Source organism: Phoxinus phoxinus, assembly GCF_949152265.1.
Source record: "Phoxinus phoxinus genome assembly, chromosome: 23".
NCBI lineage: Eukaryota > Metazoa > Chordata > Actinopteri > Cypriniformes > Leuciscidae > Phoxinus > Phoxinus phoxinus.
In genome coordinates, this window is record NC_136898.1 from 13,910,589 (window position 1) to 13,931,093 (window position 20,505).

The window sequence follows — 20,505 nt, forward strand, 5'->3', positions numbered from 1 at the left end:
TACTAATATAAAAAAGGCAAAAACCAGGTATGCACCCTACATTTGATCTCAATTGATCATGCCTTCATGTAGCTCAAACAGTAGAGCATTGGCACTTGCAACGCCAAGCTCAATGGTTCGATTCCCAAGGAAAACAAGAATGTAAAACTAATTTCAAATGCAAACTTCAGCCAAATTGTTTAATGTAATATTTCTCAAATAAACAGTTTCTTCTAATGTCTATCAAACTTATGCTGATTTCTTGACCCCTTATAGCCTAGTGGTCAGTGCAATGACTTTTTAGAGCTGATGATTTTTAGGAGACTCAAGTCCCGAATAGGGCACTTTTTGTTTTATTTTTTTTATTATCCCATATTTTTCTATCATAATAAAAGGCAAAACCTCCAAAATATATTTCTTTGAACTGGTGCCAGGTAACTACATCCACACACAAAATAGAATCAGCATTTTTTAAGCCACTACATCAACACCTCTCATAATGGGAGAGGGGGAACGGATTCCGACAGCTGTTTTTTTGCCGTCGGATTCCGTTCCCCCTGTTTTTCTCAAAGAAAGAGGATCTTCTAATATCTATCTCAATGGTCTTGGTTTGTGTACCCCTATAGCCTAGTGGTCAGTGCAATGACTTTTAAGAGCTGATGATTTTTAGGAGAAACAAGTTCAAGTCCCGGCTAGGGCACTTTTTTTGTTGTTTTTTATCCCATATTTTCCTATCATAATAAAAGGCAAAACCTCCAAAATATATTTCTTTGAACTGGTGCCAGGTAACTACATCCACACAAAAAATAGAATCAGCATTTTTTAAGCCACTACATCAACACCTCTCACAATGGGAGAGGGGGAACGGATTCCGACAGCTGTTTTTTTGCCGTCGGATTCCGTTCCCCCTGTTTTTCTCAAACAAAGAGGATATTCTAATATCTATCTCAATTGTCTTGGTTTGTTGACCCCTATAGCCTAGTGGTCAGTGCAATGACTTTTAAGAGCTGATGATTTTTAGGAGAAACAAGTTCAAGTCCCGGCTAGGGCACTTTTTTTGTTGTTTTTTATCCCATATTTTCCTATCATAATAAAAGGCAAAACCTCCAAAATATATTTCTTTGAACTGGTGCTAGGTAACTACATGCACACACAAAATAGAATCAGCATTTTTTAAGCCACTACATCAACACCTCTCATAATGGGAGAGGGGGAACGGATTCCGACAGCTGTTTTTTTGCCGTCGGATTCCGTTCCCCCTGTTTTTCTCAAACAAAGATTCTCAAGACCCGGCTCTTGGACTTTTTTTATATTCCAGAATTTACTAATATAAAAAAGGCAAAAACCAGGTATGCACCCTACATTTGATCTCAATTGATCATGCCTTCATGTAGCTCAAACAGTAGAGCATTGGCACTTGCAACGCCAAGGTCAATGGTTCGATTCTCAAGGAAAGCAAGAACGTAAAATCAAACTAATTTCAAATGCAAACTTCAGCCAAATTGTTCAATGTAATATTTCTCAAATAAACAGTTTCTTCTAATGTCTATCAAACTTATGCTGATTTCTTGACCCCTTATAGCCTAGTGGTCAGTGCAATGACTTTTTAGAGCTGATGATTTTTAGGAGACTCAAGTCCCGAATAGGGCACTTTTTGTTTTATTTTTTTTATCCCATATTTTTCTATCATAATAAAAGGCAAAACCTCCAAAATATATTTCTTTGAACTGGTGCCAGGTAACTACATCCACACACAAAATAGAATCAGCATTTTTTAAGCCACTACATCAACACCTCTCATAATGGGAGAGGGGGAACGGATTCCGACAGCTGTTTTTTTGCCGTCGGATTCCGTTCCCCCTGTTTTTCTCAAAGAAAGAGGATCTTCTAACATCTATCTCAATGGTCTTGGTTTGTGTACCCCTATAGCCTAGTGGTCAGTGCAATGACTTTTAAGAGCTGATGATTTTTAGGAGAAACAAGTTCAAGTCCCGGCTAGGGCACTTTTTTTGTTGTTTTTTATCCCATATTTTCCTATCATAATAAAAGGCAAAACCTCCAAAATATATTTCTTTGAACTGGTGCCAGGTAACTACATCCACACACAAAATAGAATCAGCATTTTTTAAGCCACTACATCAACACCTCTCATAATGGGAGAGGGGGAACGGATTCCGACAGCTGTTTTTTTGCCGTCGGATTCCGTTCCCCCTGTTTTTCTCAAACAAAGATTCTCAAGACCCGGCTCTTGGACTTTTTTTATATTCCAGAATTTACTAATATAAAAAAGGCAAAAACCAGGTATGCACCCTACATTTGATCTCAATTGATCATGCTTTCATGTAGCTCAAACAGTAGAGCATTGGCACTTGCAACGCCAAGGTCAATGGTTCGATTCCCAAGGAAAGCAAGAACGTAAAACTAATTTCAAATGCAAACTTCAGCCAAATTGTTTAATGTAATATTTCTCAAATAAACAGTTTCTTCTAATGTCTATCAAACTTATGCTGATTTCTTGACCCCTTATAGCCTAGTGGTCAGTGCAATGACTTTTTAGAGCTGATGATTTTTAGGAGACTCAAGTCCCGAATAGGGCACTTTTTGTTTTATTTTTTTTATCCCATATTTTTCTATCATAATAAAAGGCAAAACCTCCAAAATATATTTATTTGAACTGGTGCCAGGTAACTACATCCACACACAAAATAGAATCAGCATTTTTTAAGCCACTACATCAACACCTCTCATAATGGGAGAGGGGGAACGGATTCCGACAGCTGTTTTTTTGCCGTCGGATTCCGTTCCCCCTGTTTTTCTCAAAGAAAGAGGATCTTCTAATATCTATCACAATGGTATTGGTTTGTTGACCCCTTTAGCCTAGTGGTCAGTGCAATGACTTTTAAGAGCTGATGATTTTTAGGAGAAACAAGTTCAAGTCCCGGCTAGGGCACTTTTTTTGTTGTTTTTTATCCCATATTTTCCTATCATAATAAAAGGCAAAACCTCCAAAATATATTTCTTTGAACTGGTGCCAGGTAACTACATGCACACACAAAATAGAATCAGCATTTTTTAAGCCACCACATCAACACCTCTCATAATGGGAGAGGGGGAACGGATTCCGACAGCTGTTTTTTTGCCGTCGGATTCCGTTCCCCCTGTTTTTCTCAAAGAAAGAGGATCTTCTAATATCTATCTCAATGGCCTTGGTTTGTGTACCCGTATAGCCTAGTGGTCAGTGCAATGACTTTTAAGAGCTGATGATTTTTAGGAGAAACAAGTTCAAGTCCCGGCTAGGGCACTTTTTTTGTTGTTTTTTATCCCATATTTTCCTATCATAATAAAAGGCAAAACCTCCAAAATATATTTCTTTGAACTGGTGCCAGGTAACTACATCCACACACAAAATAGAATCAGCATTTTTTAAGCCACTACATCAACACCTCTCATAATGGGAGAGGGGGAACGGATTCCGACAGCTGTTTTTTTGCCGTCGGATTCCGTTCCCCCTGTTTTTCTCAAAGAAAGAGGATCTTCTAATATCTATCTCAATGGCCTTGGTTTGTGTACCCGTATAGCCTAGTGGTCAGTGCAATGACTTTTAAGAGCTGATGATTTTTAGGAGAAACAAGTTCAAGTCCCGGCTAGGGCACTTTTTTTGTTGTTTTTTTATCCCATATTTTCCTATCATAATAAAAGGCAAAACCTCCAAAATATATTTCTTTGAACTGGTGCCAGGTAACTACATCCACACACAAAATAGAATCAGCATTTTTTAAGCCACTACATCAACACCTCTCATAATGGGAGAGGGGGAACGGATTCCGACAGCTGTTTTTTTGCCGTCGGATTCCGTTCCCCCTGTTTTTCTCAAAGAAAGAGGATCTTCTAATATCTATCTCAATGGCCTTGGTTTGTGTACCCGTATAGCCTAGTGGTCAGTGCAATGACTTTTAAGAGCTGATGATTTTTAGGAGAAATAAGTTCAAGTCCCGGCTAGGGCACTTTTTTTGTTGTTTTTTATCCCATATTTTCCTATCATAATAAAAGGCAAAACCTCCAAAATATATTTATTTGAACTGGTGCCAGGTAACTACATCCACACACAAAATAGAATCAGCATTTTTTAAGCCACTACATCAACACCTCTCATAATGGGAGAGGGGGAACGGATTCCGACAGCTGTTTTTTTGCCGTCGGATTCCGTTCCCCCTGTTTTTCTCAAAGAAAGAGGATCTTCTAATATCTATCTCAATGGCCTTGGTTTGTGTACCCCTATAGCCTAGTGGTCAGTGCAATGACTTTTAAGAGCTGATGATTTTTAGGAGAAACAAGTTCAAGTCCCGGCTAGGGCACTTTTTTTGTTGTTTTTTATCCCATATTTTCCTATCATAATAAAAGGCAAAACCTCCAAAATATATTTCTTTGAACTGGTGCCAGGTAACTACATCCACACACAAAATAGAATCAGCATTTTTTAAGCCACTACATCAACACCTCTCATAATGGGAGAGGGGGAACGGATTCCGACAGCTGTTTTTTTGCCGTCGGATTCCGTTCCCCCTGTTTTTCTCAAACAAAGATTCTCAAGACCCGGCTCTTGGACTTTTTTTATATTCCAGAATTTACTAATATAAAAAAGGCAAAAACCAGGTATGGACCCTACATTTGATCTCAATTGATCATGCCTTCATGTAGCTCAAACAGTAGAGCATTGGCACTCGCAACGCCAAGGTCAATGGTTCGATTCTCAAGGAAAGCAAGAACGTAAAATCAAACTAATTTCAAATGCAAACTTCAGCCAAATTGTTCAATGTAATATTTCTCAAATAAACAGTTTCTTCTAATGTCTATCAAACTTATGCTGATTTCTTGACCCCTTATAGCCTAGTGGTCAGTGCAATGACTTTTTAGAGCTGATGATTTTTAGGAGACTCAAGTCCCGAATAGGGCACTTTTTGTTTTATTTTTTTTATCCCATATTTTCCTATCATAATAAAAGGCAAAACCTCCAAAATATATTTCTTTGAACTGGTGCCAGGTAACTACATCCACACACAAAATAGAATCAGCATTTTTTAAGCCACTACATCAACACCTCTCATAATGGGAGAGGGGGAACGGATTCCGACAGCTGTTTTTTTGCCGTCGGATTCCGTTCCCCCTGTTTTTCTCAAACAAAGAGGATATTCTAATATCTATCTCAATTGTCTTGGTTTGTTGACCCCTATAGCCTAGTGGTCAGTGCAATGACTTTTAAGAGCTGATGATTTTTAGGAGAAACAAGTTCAAGTCCCGGCTAGGGCACTTTTTTTGTTGTTTTTTATCCCATATTTTCCTATCATAATAAAAGGCAAAACCTCCAAAATATATTTCTTTGAACTGGTGCCAGGTAACTACATGCACACACAAAATAGAATCAGCATTTTTTAAGCCACTACATCAACACCTCTCATAATGGGAGAGGGGGAACGGATTCCGACAGCTGTTTTTTTGCCGTCGGATTCCGTTCCCCCTGTTTTTCTCAAACAAAGAGGATATTCTAATATCTATCTCAATTGTCTTGGTTTGTTGACCCCTATAGCCTAGTGGTCAGTGCAATGACTTTTAAGAGCTGATGATTTTTAGGAGAAACAAGTTCAAGTCCCGGCTAGGGCACTTTTTTTGTTGTTTTTTATCCCATATTTTCCTATCATAATAAAAGGCAAAACCTCCAAAATATATTTCTTTGAACTGGTGCCAGGTAACTACATGCACACACAAAATAGAATCAGCATTTTTTAAGCCACTACATCAACACCTCTCATAATGGGAGAGGGGGAACGGATTCCGACAGCTGTTTTTTTGCCGTCGGATTCCGTTCCCCCTGTTTTTCTCAAAGAAAGAGGATCTTCTAATATCTATCTCAATGGTCTTGGTTTGTGTACCCCTATAGCCAAGTGGTCAGTGCAATGACTTTTAAGAGCTGATGATTTTTAGGAGAAACAAGTTCAAGTCCCGGCTAGGGCACTTTTTTTGTTGTTTTTTATCCCATATTTTCCTATCATAATAAAAGGCAAAACCTCCAAAATATATTTCTTTGAACTGGTGCCAGGTAACTACATCCACACACAAAATAGAATCAGCATTTTTTAAGCCACTACATCAACACCTCTCACAATGGGAGAGGGGGAACGGATTCCGACAGCTGTTTTTTTGCCGTCGGATTCCGTTCCCCCTGTTTTTCTCAAACAAAGAGGATATTCTAATATCTATCTCAATTGTCTTGGTTTGTTGACCCCTATAGCCTAGTGGTCAGTGCAATGACTTTTAAGAGCTGATGATTTTTAGGAGAAACAAGTTCAAGTACCGGCTAGGGCACTTTTTTTGTTGTTTTTTATCCCATATTTTCCTATCATAATAAAAGGCAAAACCTCCAAAATATATTTCTTTGAACTGGTGCCAGGTAACTACATGCACACACAAAATAGAATCAGCATTTTTTAAGCCACTACATCAACACCTCTCATAATGGGAGAGGGGGAACGGATTCCGACAGCTGTTTTTTTGCCGTCGGATTCCGTTCCCCCTGTTTTTCTCAAACAAAGATTCTCAAGACCCGGCTCTTGGACTTTTTTTATATTCCAGAATTTACTAATATAAAAAAGGCAAAAACCAGGTATGCACCCTACATTTGATCTCAATTGATCATGCCTTCATGTAGCTCAAACAGTAGAGCATTGGCACTTGCAACGCCAAGGTCAATGGTTCGATTCCCAAGGAAAGCAAGAACGTAAAACTAATTTCAAATGCAAACTTCAGCCAAATTGTTTAATGTAATATTTCTCAAATAAACAGTTTCTTCTAATGTCTATCAAACTTATGCTGATTTCTTGACCCCTTATAGCCTAGTGGTCAGTGCAATGACTTTTTAGAGCTGATGATTTTTAGGAGACTCAAGTCCCGAATAGGGCACTTTTTGTTTTATTTTTTTTATCCCATATTTTTCTATCATAATAAAAGGCAAAACCTCCAAAATATATTTATTTGAACTGGTGCCAGGTAACTACATCCACACACAAAATAGAATCAGCATTTTTTAAGCCACTACATCAACACCTCTCATAATGGGAGAGGGGGAACGGATTCCGACAGCTGTTTTTTTGCCGTCGGATTCCGTTCCCCCTGTTTTTCTCAAAGAAAGAGGATCTTCTAATATCTATCACAATGGTATTGGTTTGTTGACCCCTTTAGCCTAGTGGTCAGTGCAATGACTTTTAAGAGCTGATGATTTTTAGGAGAAACAAGTTCAAGTCCCGGCTAGGGCACTTTTTTTGTTGTTTTTTATCCCATATTTTCCTATCATAATAAAAGGCAAAACCTCCAAAATATATTTCTTTGAACTGGTGCCAGGTAACTACATCCACACACAAAATAGAATCAGCATTTTTTAAGCCACTACATCAACACCTCTCATAATGGGAGAGGGGGAACGGATTCCGACAGCTGTTTTTTTGCCGTCGGATTCCGTTCCCCCTGTTTTTCTCAAAGAAAGAGGATCTTCTAATATCTATCTCAATGGCCTTGGTTTGTGTACCCCTATAGCCTAGTGGTCAGTGCAATGACTTTTAAGAGCTGATGATTTTTAGGAGAAACAAGTTCAAGTCCCGGCTAGGGCACTTTTTTTGTTGTTTTTTATCCCATATTTTCCTATCATAATAAAAGGCAAAACCTCCAAAATATATTTCTTTGAACTGGTGCCAGGTAACTACATGCACACACAAAATAGAATCAGCATTTTTTAAGCCACTACATCAACACCTCTCATAATGGGAGAGGGGGAACGGATTCCGACAGCTGTTTTTTTGCCGTCGGATTCCGTTCCCCCTGTTTTTCTCAAAGAAAGAGGATCTTCTAATATCTATCTCAATGGTCTTGGTTTGTGTACCCCTATAGCCAAGTGGTCAGTGCAATGACTTTTAAGAGCTGATGATTTTTAGGAGAAACAAGTTCAAGTCCCGGCTAGGGCACTTTTTTTGTTGTTTTTTATCCCATATTTTCCTATCATAATAAAAGGCAAAACCTCCAAAATATATTTCTTTGAACTGGTGCCAGGTAACTACATCCACACACAAAATAGAATCAGCATTTTTTAAGCCACTACATCAACACCTCTCACAATGGGAGAGGGGGAACGGATTCCGACAGCTGTTTTTTTGCCGTCGGATTCCGTTCCCCCTGTTTTTCTCAAACAAAGAGGATATTCTAATATCTATCTCAATTGTCTTGGTTTGTTGACCCCTATAGCCTAGTGGTCAGTGCAATGACTTTTAAGAGCTGATGATTTTTAGGAGAAACAAGTTCAAGTCCCGGCTAGGGCACTTTTTTTGTTGTTTTTTATCCCATATTTTCCTATCATAATAAAAGGCAAAACCTCCAAAATATATTTCTTTGAACTGGTGCCAGGTAACTACATCCACACACAAAATAGAATCAGCATTTTTTAAGCCACTACATCAACACCTCTCACAATGGGAGAGGGGGAACGGATTCCGACAGCTGTTTTTTTGCCGTCGGATTCCGTTCCCCCTGTTTTTCTCAAACAAAGAGGATCTTCTAATATCTATCTCAATTGTCTTGGTTTGTTGACCCCTATAGCCTAGTGGTCAGTGCAATGACTTTTAAGAGCTGATGATTTTTAGGAGAAACAAGTTCAAGTACCGGCTAGGGCACTTTTTTTGTTGTTTTTTATCCCATATTTTCCTATCATAATAAAAGGCAAAACCTCCAAAATATATTTCTTTGAACTGGTGCCAGGTAACTACATGCACACACAAAATAGAATCAGCATTTTTTAAGCCACTACATCAACACCTCTCATAATGGGAGAGGGGGAACGGATTCCGACAGCTGTTTTTTTGCCGTCGGATTCCGTTCCCCCTGTTTTTCTCAAACAAAGAGGATCTTCTAATATCTATCTCAATTGTCTTGGTTTGTTGACCCCTATAGCCTAGTGGTCAGTGCAATGACTTTTAAGAGCTGATGATTTTTAGGAGAAACAAGTTCAAGTCCCGGCTAGGGCACTTTTTTTGTTGTTTTTTATCCCATATTTTCCTATCATAATAAAAGGCAAAACCTCCAAAATATATTTCTTTGAACTGGTGCCAGGTAACTACATGCACACACAAAATAGAATCAGCATTTTTTAAGCCACTACATCAACACCTCTCATAATGGGAGAGGGGGAACGGATTCCGACAGCTGTTTTTTTGCCGTCGGATTCCGTTCCCCCTGTTTTTCTCAAAGAAAGAGGATCTTCTAATATCTATCTCAATGGCCTTGGTTTGTGTACCCCTATAGCCTAGTGGTCAGTGCAATGACTTTTAAGAGCTGATGATTTTTAGGAGAAACAAGTTCAAGTCCCGGCTAGGGCACTTTTTTTGTTGTTTTTTATCCCATATTTTCCTATCATAATAAAAGGCAAAACCTCCAAAATATATTTCTTTGAACTGGTGCCAGGTAACTACATCCACACACAAAATAGAATCAGCATTTTTTAAGCCACTACATCAACACCTCTCATAATGGGAAAGGGAGAACGGATTCCGACAGCTGTTTTTTTGCCGTCGGATTCCGTTCCCCCTGTTTTTCTCAAACAAAGATTCTCAAGACCCGGCTCTTGGACTTTTTTTATATTCCAGAATTTACTAATATAAAAAAAGGCAAAAACCAGGTATGCACCCTACATTTGATCTCAATTGATCATGCCTTCATGTAGCTCAAACAGTAGAGCATTGGCACTTGCAACGCCAAGGTCAATGGTTCGATTCTCAAGGAAAGCAAGAACGTAAAATCAAACTAATTTCAAATGCAAACTTCAGCCAAATTGTTCAATGTAATATTTCTCAAATAAACAGTTTCTTCTACTGTCTATCAAACTTATGCTGATTTCTTGACCCCTTATAGCCTAGTGGTCAGTGCAATTTTCTTCTACTGTCTATCAAACTTATGCTGATTTCTTGACCCCTTATAGCCTAGTGGTCAGTGCAATGACTTTTTAGAGCTGATGATTTTTAGGAGACTCAAGTCCCGAATAGGGCACTTTTTGTTTTATTTTTTTTATCCCATATTTTTCTATCATAATAAAAGGCAAAACCTCCAAAATATATTTCTTTGAACTGGTGCCAGGTAACTACATCCACACACAAAATAGAATCAGCATTTTTTAAGCCACTACATCAACACCTCTCATAATGGGAGAGGGGGAACGGATTCCGACAGCTGTTTTTTTGCCGTCGGATTCCGTTCCCCCTGTTTTTCTCAAAGAAAGAGGATCTTCTAACATCTATCTCAATGGTCTTGGTTTGTGTACCCCTATAGCCTAGTGGTCAGTGCAATGACTTTTAAGAGCTGATGATTTTTAGGAGAAACAAGTTCAAGTCCCGGCTAGGGCACTTTTTTTGTTGTTTTTTATCCCATATTTTCCTATCATAATAAAAGGCAAAACCTCCAAAATATATTTCTTTGAACTGGTGCCAGGTAACTACATCCACACACAAAATAGAATCAGCATTTTTTAAGCCACTACATCAACACCTCTCATAATGGGAGAGGGGGAACGGATTCCGACAGCTGTTTTTTTGCCGTCGGATTCCGTTCCCCCTGTTTTTCTCAAACAAAGATTCTCAAGACCCGGCTCTTGGACTTTTTTTATATTCCAGAATTTACTAATATAAAAAAGGCAAAAACCAGGTATGCACCCTACATTTGATCTCAATTGATCATGCCTTCATGTAGCTCAAACAGTAGAGCATTGGCACTTGCAACGCCAAGGTCAATGGTTCGATTCCCAAGGAAAGCAAGAACGTAAAACTAATTTCAAATGCAAACTTCAGCCAAATTGTTTAATGTAATATTTCTCAAAAAAACAGTTTCTTCTAATGTCTATCAAACTTATGCTGATTTCTTGACCCCTTATAGCCTAGTGGTCAGTGCAATGACTTTTTAGAGCTGATGATTTTTAGGAGACTCAAGTCCCGAATAGGGCACTTTTTGTTTTATTTTTTTTATCCCATATTTTTCTATCATAATAAAAGGCAAAACCTCCAAAATATATTTATTTGAACTGGTGCCAGGTAACTACATCCACACACAAAATAGAATCAGCATTTTTTAAGCCACTACATCAACACCTCTCATAATGGGAGAGGGGGAACGGATTCCGACAGCTGTTTTTTTGCCGTCGGATTCCGTTCCCCCTGTTTTTCTCAAACAAAGATTCTCAAGACCCGGCTCTTGGACTTTTTTTATATTCCAGAATTTACTAATATAAAAAAGGCAAAAACCAGGTATGGACCCTACATTTGATCTCAATTGATCATGCCTTCATGTAGCTCAAACAGTAGAGCATTGGCACTCGCATCGCCAAAGGCCAATGGTTCGATTCTCAAGGAAAGCAAGAACGTAAAATCAAACTAATTTCAAATGCAAACTTCAGCCAAATTGTTCAATGTAATATTTCTCAAATAAACAGTTTCTTCTAATGTCTATCAAACTTATGCTGATTTCTTGACCCCTTATAGCCTAGTGGTCAGTGCAATGACTTTTTAGAGCTGATGATTTTTAGGAGACTCAAGTCCCGAATAGGGCACTTTTTGTTTTATTTTTTTTATCCCATATTTTTCTATCATAATAAAAGGAAAAACCTCCAAAATATATTTCTTTGAACTGGTGCCAGGTAACTACATCCACACACAAAATAGAATCAGCATTTTTTAAGCCACTACATCAACACCTCTCATAATGGGAGAGGGGGAACGGATTCCGACAGCTGTTTTTTTGCCGTCGGATTCCGTTCCCCCTGTTTTTCTCAAAGAAAGAGGATCTTCTAATATCTATCACAATGGTATTGGTTTGTTGACCCCTTTAGCCTAGTGGTCAGTGCAATGACTTTTAAGAGCTGATGATTTTTAGGAGAAACAAGTTCAAGTCCCGGCTAGGGCACTTTTTTTGTTGTTTTTTATCCCATATTTTCCTATCATAATAAAAGGCAAAACCTCCAAAATATATTTCTTTGAACTGGTGCCAGGTAACTACATGCACACACAAAATAGAATCAGCATTTTTTAAGCCACTACATCAACACCTCTCATAATGGGAGAGGGGGAACGGATTCCGACAGCTGTTTTTTTGCCGTCGGATTCCGTTCCCCCTGTTTTTCTCAAAAAAAGAGGATCTTCTAATATCTATCTCAATGGCCTTGGTTTGTGTACCCCTATAGCCTAGTGGTCAGTGCAATGACTTTTAAGAGCTGATGATTTTTAGGAGAAACAAGTTCAAGTCCCGGCTAGGGCACTTTTTTTGTTGTTTTTTATCCCATATTTTCCTATCATAATAAAAGGCAAAACCTCCAAAATATATTTCTTTGAACTGGTGCCAGGTAACTACATGCACACACAAAATAGAATCAGCATTTTTTAAGCCACCACATCAACACCTCTCATAATGGGAGAGGGGGAACGGATTCCGACAGCTGTTTTTTTGCCGTCGGATTCCGTTCCCCCTGTTTTTCTCAAAGAAAGAGGATCTTCCAATATCTATCTCAATGGCCTTGGTTTGTGTACCCGTATAGCCTAGTGGTCAGTGCAATGACTTTTAAGAGCTGATGATTTTTAGGAGAAACAAGTTCAAGTCCCGGCTAGGGCACTTTTTTTGTTGTTTTTTATCCCATATTTTCCTATCATAATAAAAGGCAAAACCTCCAAAATATATTTCTTTGAACTGGTGCCAGGTAACTACATCCACACACAAAATAGAATCAGCATTTTTTAAGCCACTACATCAACACCTCTCATAATGGGAGAGGGGGAACGGATTCCGACAGCTGTTTTTTTGCCGTCGGATTCCGTTCCCCCTGTTTTTCTCAAAGAAAGAGGATCTTCTAATATCTATCTCAATGGCCTTGGTTTGTGTACCCCTATAGCCTAGTGGTCAGTGCAATGACTTTTAAGAGCTGATGATTTTTAGGAGAAACAAGTTCAAGTCCCGGCTAGGGCACTTTTTTTGTTGTTTTTTATCCCATATTTTCCTATCATAATAAAAGGCAAAACCTCCAAAATATATTTCTTTGAACTGGTGCCAGGTAACTACATGCACACACAAAATAGAATCAGCATTTTTTAAGCCACTACATCAACACCTCTCATAATGGGAGAGGGGGAACGGATTCCGACAGCTGTTTTTTTGCCGTCGGATTCCGTTCCCCCTGTTTTTCTCAAAGAAAGAGGATCTTCTAATATCTATCTCAATGGTCTTGGTTTGTGTACCCCTATAGCCAAGTGGTCAGTGCAATGACTTTTAAGAGCTGATGATTTTTAGGAGAAACAAGTTCAAGTCCCGGCTAGGGCACTTTTTTTGTTGTTTTTTATCCCATATTTTCCTATCATAATAAAAGGCAAAACCTCCAAAATATATTTCTTTGAACTGGTGCCAGGTAACTACATCCACACACAAAATAGAATCAGCATTTTTTAAGCCACTACATCAACACCTCTCACAATGGGAGAGGGGGAACGGATTCCGACAGCTGTTTTTTTGCCGTCGGATTCCGTTCCCCCTGTTTTTCTCAAACAAAGAGGATATTCTAATATCTATCTCAATTGTCTTGGTTTGTTGACCCCTATAGCCTAGTGGTCAGTGCAATGACTTTTAAGAGCTGATGATTTTTAGGAGAAACAAGTTCAAGTACCGGCTAGGGCACTTTTTTTGTTGTTTTTTATCCCATATTTTCCTATCATAATAAAAGGCAAAACCTCCAAAATATATTTCTTTGAACTGGTGCCAGGTAACTACATGCACACACAAAATAGAATCAGCATTTTTTAAGCCACTACATCAACACCTCTCATAATGGGAGAGGGGGAACGGATTCCGACAGCTGTTTTTTTGCCGTCGGATTCCGTTCCCCCTGTTTTTCTCAAAGAAAGAGGATCTTCTAACATCTATCTCAATGGTCTTGGTTTGTGTACCCCTATAGCCTAGTGGTCAGTGCAATGACTTTTAAGAGCTGATGATTTTTAGGAGAAACAAGTTCAAGTCCCGGCTAGGGCACTTTTTTTGTTGTTTTTTATCCCATATTTTCCTATCATAATAAAAGGCAAAACCTCCAAAATATATTTCTTTGAACTGGTGCCAGGTAACTACATCCACACACAAAATAGAATCAGCATTTTTAAGCCACTACATCAACACCTCTCATAATGGGAGAGGGGGAACGGATTCCGACAGCTGTTTTTTTGCCGTCGGATTCCGTTCCCCCTGTTTTTCTCAAACAAAGATTCTCAAGACCCGGCTCTTGGACTTTTTTTATATTCCAGAATTTACTAATATAAAAAAGGCAAAAACCAGGTATGCACCCTACATTTGATCTCAATTGATCATGCCTTCATGTAGCTCAAACAGTAGAGCATTGGCACTTGCAACGCCAAGGTCAATGGTTCGATTCCCAAGGAAAGCAAGAACGTAAAACTAATTTCAAATGCAAACTTAAGCCAAATTGTTTAATGTAATATTTCTCAAATAAACAGTTTCTTCTAATGTCTATCAAACTTATGCTGATTTCTTGACCCCTTATAGCCTAGTGGTCAGTGCAATGACTTTTTAGAGCTGATGATTTTTAGGAGAAACAAGTTCAAGTCCCGGCTAGGGCACTTTTTTTGTTGTTTTTTATCCCATATTTTCCTATCATAATAAAAGGCAAAACCTCCAAAATATATTTCTTTGAACTGGTGCCAGGTAACTACATCCACACACAAAATAGAATCAGCATTTTTTAAGCCACTACATCAACACATCTCATAATGGGAAAGGGAGAACGGATTCCGACAGCTGTTTTTTTGCCGTCGGATTCCGTTCCCCCTGTTTTTCTCAAACAAACATTCTCAAGACCCGGCTCTTGGACTTTTTTTATATTCCAGAATTTACTAATATAAAAAAAGGCAAAAACCAGGTATGCACCCTACATTTGATCTCAATTGATCATGCCTTCATGTAGCTCAAACAGTAGAGCATTGGCACTTGCAACGCCAAGGTCAATGGTTCGATTCTCAAGGAAAGCAAGAACGTAAAATCAAACTAATTTCAAATGCAAACTTCAGCCAAATTGTTCAATGTAATATTTCTCAAATAAACAGTTTCTTCTACTGTCTATCAAACTTGTGCTGATTTCTTGACCCCTTATAGCCTAGTGGTCAGTGCAATTTTCTTCTACTGTCTATCAAACTTATGCTGATTTCTTGACCCCTTATAGCCTAGTGGTCAGTGCAATGACTTTTTAGAGCTGATGATTTTTAGGAGACTCAAGTCCCGAATAGGGCACTTTTTGTTTTATTTTTTTTATCCCATATTTTTCTATCATAATAAAAGGCAAAACCTCCAAAATATATTTCTTTGAACTGGTGCCAGGTAACTACATCCACACACAAAATAGAATCAGCATTTTTTAAGCCACTACATCAACACCTCTCATAATGGGAGAGGGGGAACGGATTCCGACAGCTGTTTTTTTGCCGTCGGATTCCGTTCCCCCTGTTTTTCTCAAAGAAAGAGGATCTTCTAACATCTATCTCAATGGTCTTGGTTTGTGTACCCCTATAGCCTAGTGGTCAGTGCAATGACTTTTAAGAGCTGATGATTTTTAGGAGAAACAAGTTCAAGTCCCGGCTAGGGCACTTTTTTTGTTGTTTTTTATCCCATATTTTCCTATCATAATAAAAGGCAAAACCTCCAAAATATATTTCTTTGAACTGGTGCCAGGTAACTACATCCACACACAAAATAGAATCAGCATTTTTTAAGCCACTACATCAACACCTCTCATAATGGGAGAGGGGGAACGGATTCCGACAGCTGTTTTTTTGCCGTCGGATTCCGTTCCCCCTGTTTTTCTCAAACAAAGATTCTCAAGACCCGGCTCTTGGACTTTTTTTATATTCCAGAATTTACTAATATAAAAAAGGCAAAAACCAGGTATGCACCCTACATTTGATCTCAATTGATCATGCCTTCATGTAGCTCAAACAGTAGAGCATTGGCACTTGCAACGCCAAGGTCAATGGTTCGATTCCCAAGGAAAGCAAGAACGTAAAACTAATTTCAAATGCAAACTTCAGCCAAATTGTTTAATGTAATATTTCTCAAAAAAACAGTTTCTTCTAATGTCTATCAAACTTATGCTGATTTCTTGACCCCTTATAGCCTAGTGGTCAGTGCAATGACTTTTTAGAGCTGATGATTTTTAGGAGACTCAAGTCCCGAATAGGGCACTTTTTGTTTTATTTTTTTTATCCCATATTTTTCTATCATAATAAAAGGCAAAACCTCCAAAATATATTTATTTGAACTGGTGCCAGGTAACTACATCCACACACAAAATAGAATCAGCATTTTTTAAGCCACTACATCAACACCTCTCATAATGGGAGAGGGGGAACGGATTCCGACAGCTGTTTTTTTGCCGTCGGATTCCGTTCCCCCTGTTTTTCTCAAACAAAGATTCTCAAGACCCGGCTCTTGGACTTTTTTTATATTCCAGAATTTACTAATATAAAAAAGGCAAAAACCAGGTATGGACCCTACATTTGATCTCAATTGATCATGCCTTCATGTAGCTCAAACAGTAGAGCATTGGCACTCGCAACGCCAAGGTCAATGGTTCGATTCTCAAGGAAAGCAAGAACGTAAAATCAAACTAATTTCAAATGCAAACTTCAGCCAAATTGTTCAATGTAATATTTCTCAAATAAACAGTTTCTTCTAATGTCTATCAAACTTATGCTGATTTCTTGACCCCTTATAGCCTAGTGGTCAGTGCAATGACTTTTTAGAGCTGATGATTTTTAGGAGACTCAAGTCCCGAATAGGGCACTTTTTGTTTTATTTTTTTTATCCCATATTTTCCTATCATAATAAAAGGCAAAACCTCCAAAATATATTTCTTTGAACTGGTGCCAGGTAACTACATCCACACACAAAATAGAATCAGCATTTTTTAAGCCACTACATCAACACCTCTCATAATGGGAGAGGGGGAACGGATTCCGACAGCTGTTTTTTTGCCGTCGGATTCCGTTCCCCCTGTTTTTCTCAAAGAAAGAGGATCTTCTAACATCTATCTCAATGGTCTTGGTTTGTGTACCCCTATAGCCTAGTGGTCAGTGCAATGACTTTTAAGAGCTGATGATTTTTAGGAGAAACAAGTTCAAGTCCCGGCTAGGGCACTTTTTTTGTTGTTTTTTATCCCATATTTTCCTATCATAATAAAAGGCAAAACCTCCAAAATATATTTCTTTGAACTGGTGCCAGGTAACTACATCCACACACAAAATAGAATCAGCATTTTTTAAGCCACTACATCAACACCTCTCATAATGGGAGAGGGGGAACGGATTCCGACAGCTGTTTTTTTGCCGTCGGATCCCGTTCCCCCTGTTTTTCTCAAAGAAAGAGGATCTTCTAATATCTATCTCAATGGTCTTGGTTTGTGTACCCCTATAGCCTAGTGGTCAGTGCAATGACTTTTAAGAGCTGATGATTTTTAGGAGAAACAAGTTCAAGTCCCGGCTAGGGCACTTTTTTTGTTGTTTTTTATCCCATATTTTCCTATCATAATAAAAGGCAAAACCTCCAAAATATATTTCTTTGAACTGGTGCCAGGTAACTACATGCACACACAAAATAGAATCAGCATTTTTTAAGCCACTACATCAACACCTCTCATAATGGGAGAGGGGGAACGGATTCCGACAGCTGTTTTTTTGCCGTCGGATTCCGTTCCCCCTGTTTTTCTCAAAAAAAGAGGATCTTCTAATATCTATCTCAATGACCTTGGTTTGTGTACCCGTATAGCCTAGTGGTCAGTGCAATGACTTTTAAGAGCTGATGATTTTTAGGAGAAACAAGTTCAAGTCCCGGCTAGGGCACTTTTTTTGTTGTTTTTTATCCCATATTTTCCTATCATAATAAAAGGCAAAACCTCCAAAATATATTTCTTTGAACTGGTGCCAGGTAACTACATCCACACACAAAATAGAATCAGCATTTTTTAAGCCACTACATCAACACCTCTCATAATGGGAGAGGGGGAACGGATTCCGACAGCTGTTTTTTTGCCGTCGGATTCCGTTCCCCCTGTTTTTCTCAAAGAAAGAGGATCTTCTAATATCTATCTCAATGGCCTTGGTTTGTGTACCCCTATAGCCTAGTGGTCAGTGCAATGACTTTTAAGAGCTGATGATTTTTAGGAGAAACAAGTTCAAGTCCCGGCTAGGGCACTTTTTTTGTTGTTTTTTATCCCATATTTTCCTATCATAATAAAAGGCAAAACCTCCAAAATATATTTCTTTGAACTGGTGCCAGGTAACTACATGCACACACAAAATAGAATCAGCATTTTTTAAGCCACTACATCAACACCTCTCATAATGGGAGAGGGGGAACGGATTCCGACAGCTGTTTTTTTGCCGTCGGATTCCGTTCCCCCTGTTTTTCTCAAAGAAAGAGGATCTTCTAATATCTATCTCAATGGTCTTGGTTTGTGTACCCCTATAGCCAAGTGGTCAGTGCAATGACTTTTAAGAGCTGATGATTTTTAGGAGAAACAAGTTCAAGTCCCGGCTAGGGCACTTTTTTTGTTGTTTTTTATCCCATATTTTCCTATCATAATAAAAGGCAAAACCTCCAAAATATATTTCTTTGAACTGGTGCCAGGTAACTACATCCACACACAAAATAGAATCAGCATTTTTTAAGCCACTACATCAACACCTCTCACAATGGGAGAGGGGGAACGGATTCCGACAGCTGTTTTTTTGCCGTCGGATTCCGTTCCCCCTGTTTTTCTCAAACAAAGAGGATATTCTAATATCTATCTCAATTGTCTTGGTTTGTTGACCCCTATAGCCTAGTGGTCAGTGCAATGACTTTTAAGAGCTGATGATTTTTAGGAGAAACAAGTTCAAGTACCGGCTAGGGCACTTTTTTTGTTGTTTTTTATCCCATATTTTCCTATCATAATAAAAGGCAAAACCTCCAAAATATATTTCTTTGAACTGGTGCCAGGTAACTACATGCACACACAAAATAGAATCAGCATTTTTTAAGCCACTACATCAACACCTCTCATAATGGGAGAGGGGGAACGGATTCCGACAGCTGTTTTTTTGCCGTCGGATTCCGTTCCCCCTGTTTTTCTCAAACAAAGAGGATCTTCTAATATCTATCTCAATTGTCTTGGTTTGTTGACCCCTATAGCCTAGTGGTCAGTGCAATGACTTTTAAGAGCTGATGATTTTTAGGAGAAACAAGTTCAAGTCCCGGCTAGGGCACTTTTTTTGTTGTTTTTTATCCCATATTTTCCTATCATAATAAAAGGCAAAACCTCCAAAATATATTTCTTTGAACTGGTGCCAGGTAACTACATGCACACACAAAATAGAATCAGCATTTTTTAAGCCACTACATCAACACCTCTCATAATGGGAGAGGGGGAACGGATTCCGACAGCTGTTTTTTTGCCGTCGGATTCCGTTCCCCCTGTTTTTCTCAAAGAAAGAGGATCTTCTAATATCTATCTCAATGGCCTTGGTTTGTGTACCCCTATAGCCTAGTGGTCAGTGCAATGACTTTTAAGAGCTGATGATTTTTAGGAGAAACAAGTTCAAGTCCCGGCTAGGGCACTTTTTTTGTTGTTTTTTATCCCATATTTTCCTATCATAATAAAAGGCAAAACCTCCAAAATATATTTCTTTGAACTGGTGCCAGGTAACTACATCCACACACAAAATAGAATCAGCATTTTTTAAGCCACTACATCAACACCTCTCATAATGGGAAAGGGAGAACGGATTCCGACAGCTGTTTTTTTGCCGTCGGATTCCGTTCCCCCTGTTTTTCTCAAACAAAGATTCTCAAGACCCGGCTCTTGGACTTTTTTTATATTCCAGAATTTACTAATATAAAAAAAGGCAAAAACCAGGTATGCACCCTACATTTGATCTCAATTGATCATGCCTTCATGTAGCTCAAACAGTAGAGCATTGGCACTTGCAACGCCAAGGTCAATGGTTCGATTCTCAAGGAAAGCAAGAACGTAAAATCAAACTAATTTCAAATGCAAACTTCAGCCAAATTGTTCAATGTAATATTTCTCAAATAAACAGTTTCTTCTACTGTCTATCAAACTTATGCTGATTTCTTGACCCCTTATAGCCTAGTGGTCAGTGCAATTTTCTTCTACTGTCTATCAAACTTATGCTGATTTCTTGACCCCTTATAGCCTAGTGGTCAGTGCAATGACTTTTTAGAGCTGATGATTTTTAGGAGACTCAAGTCCCGAATAGGGCACTTTTTGTTTTATTTTTTTTATCCCATATTTTTCTATCATAATAAAAGGCAAAACCTCCAAAATATATTTCTTTGAACTGGTGCCAGGTAACTACATCCACACACAAAATAGAATCAGCATTTTTTAAGCCACTACATCAACACCTC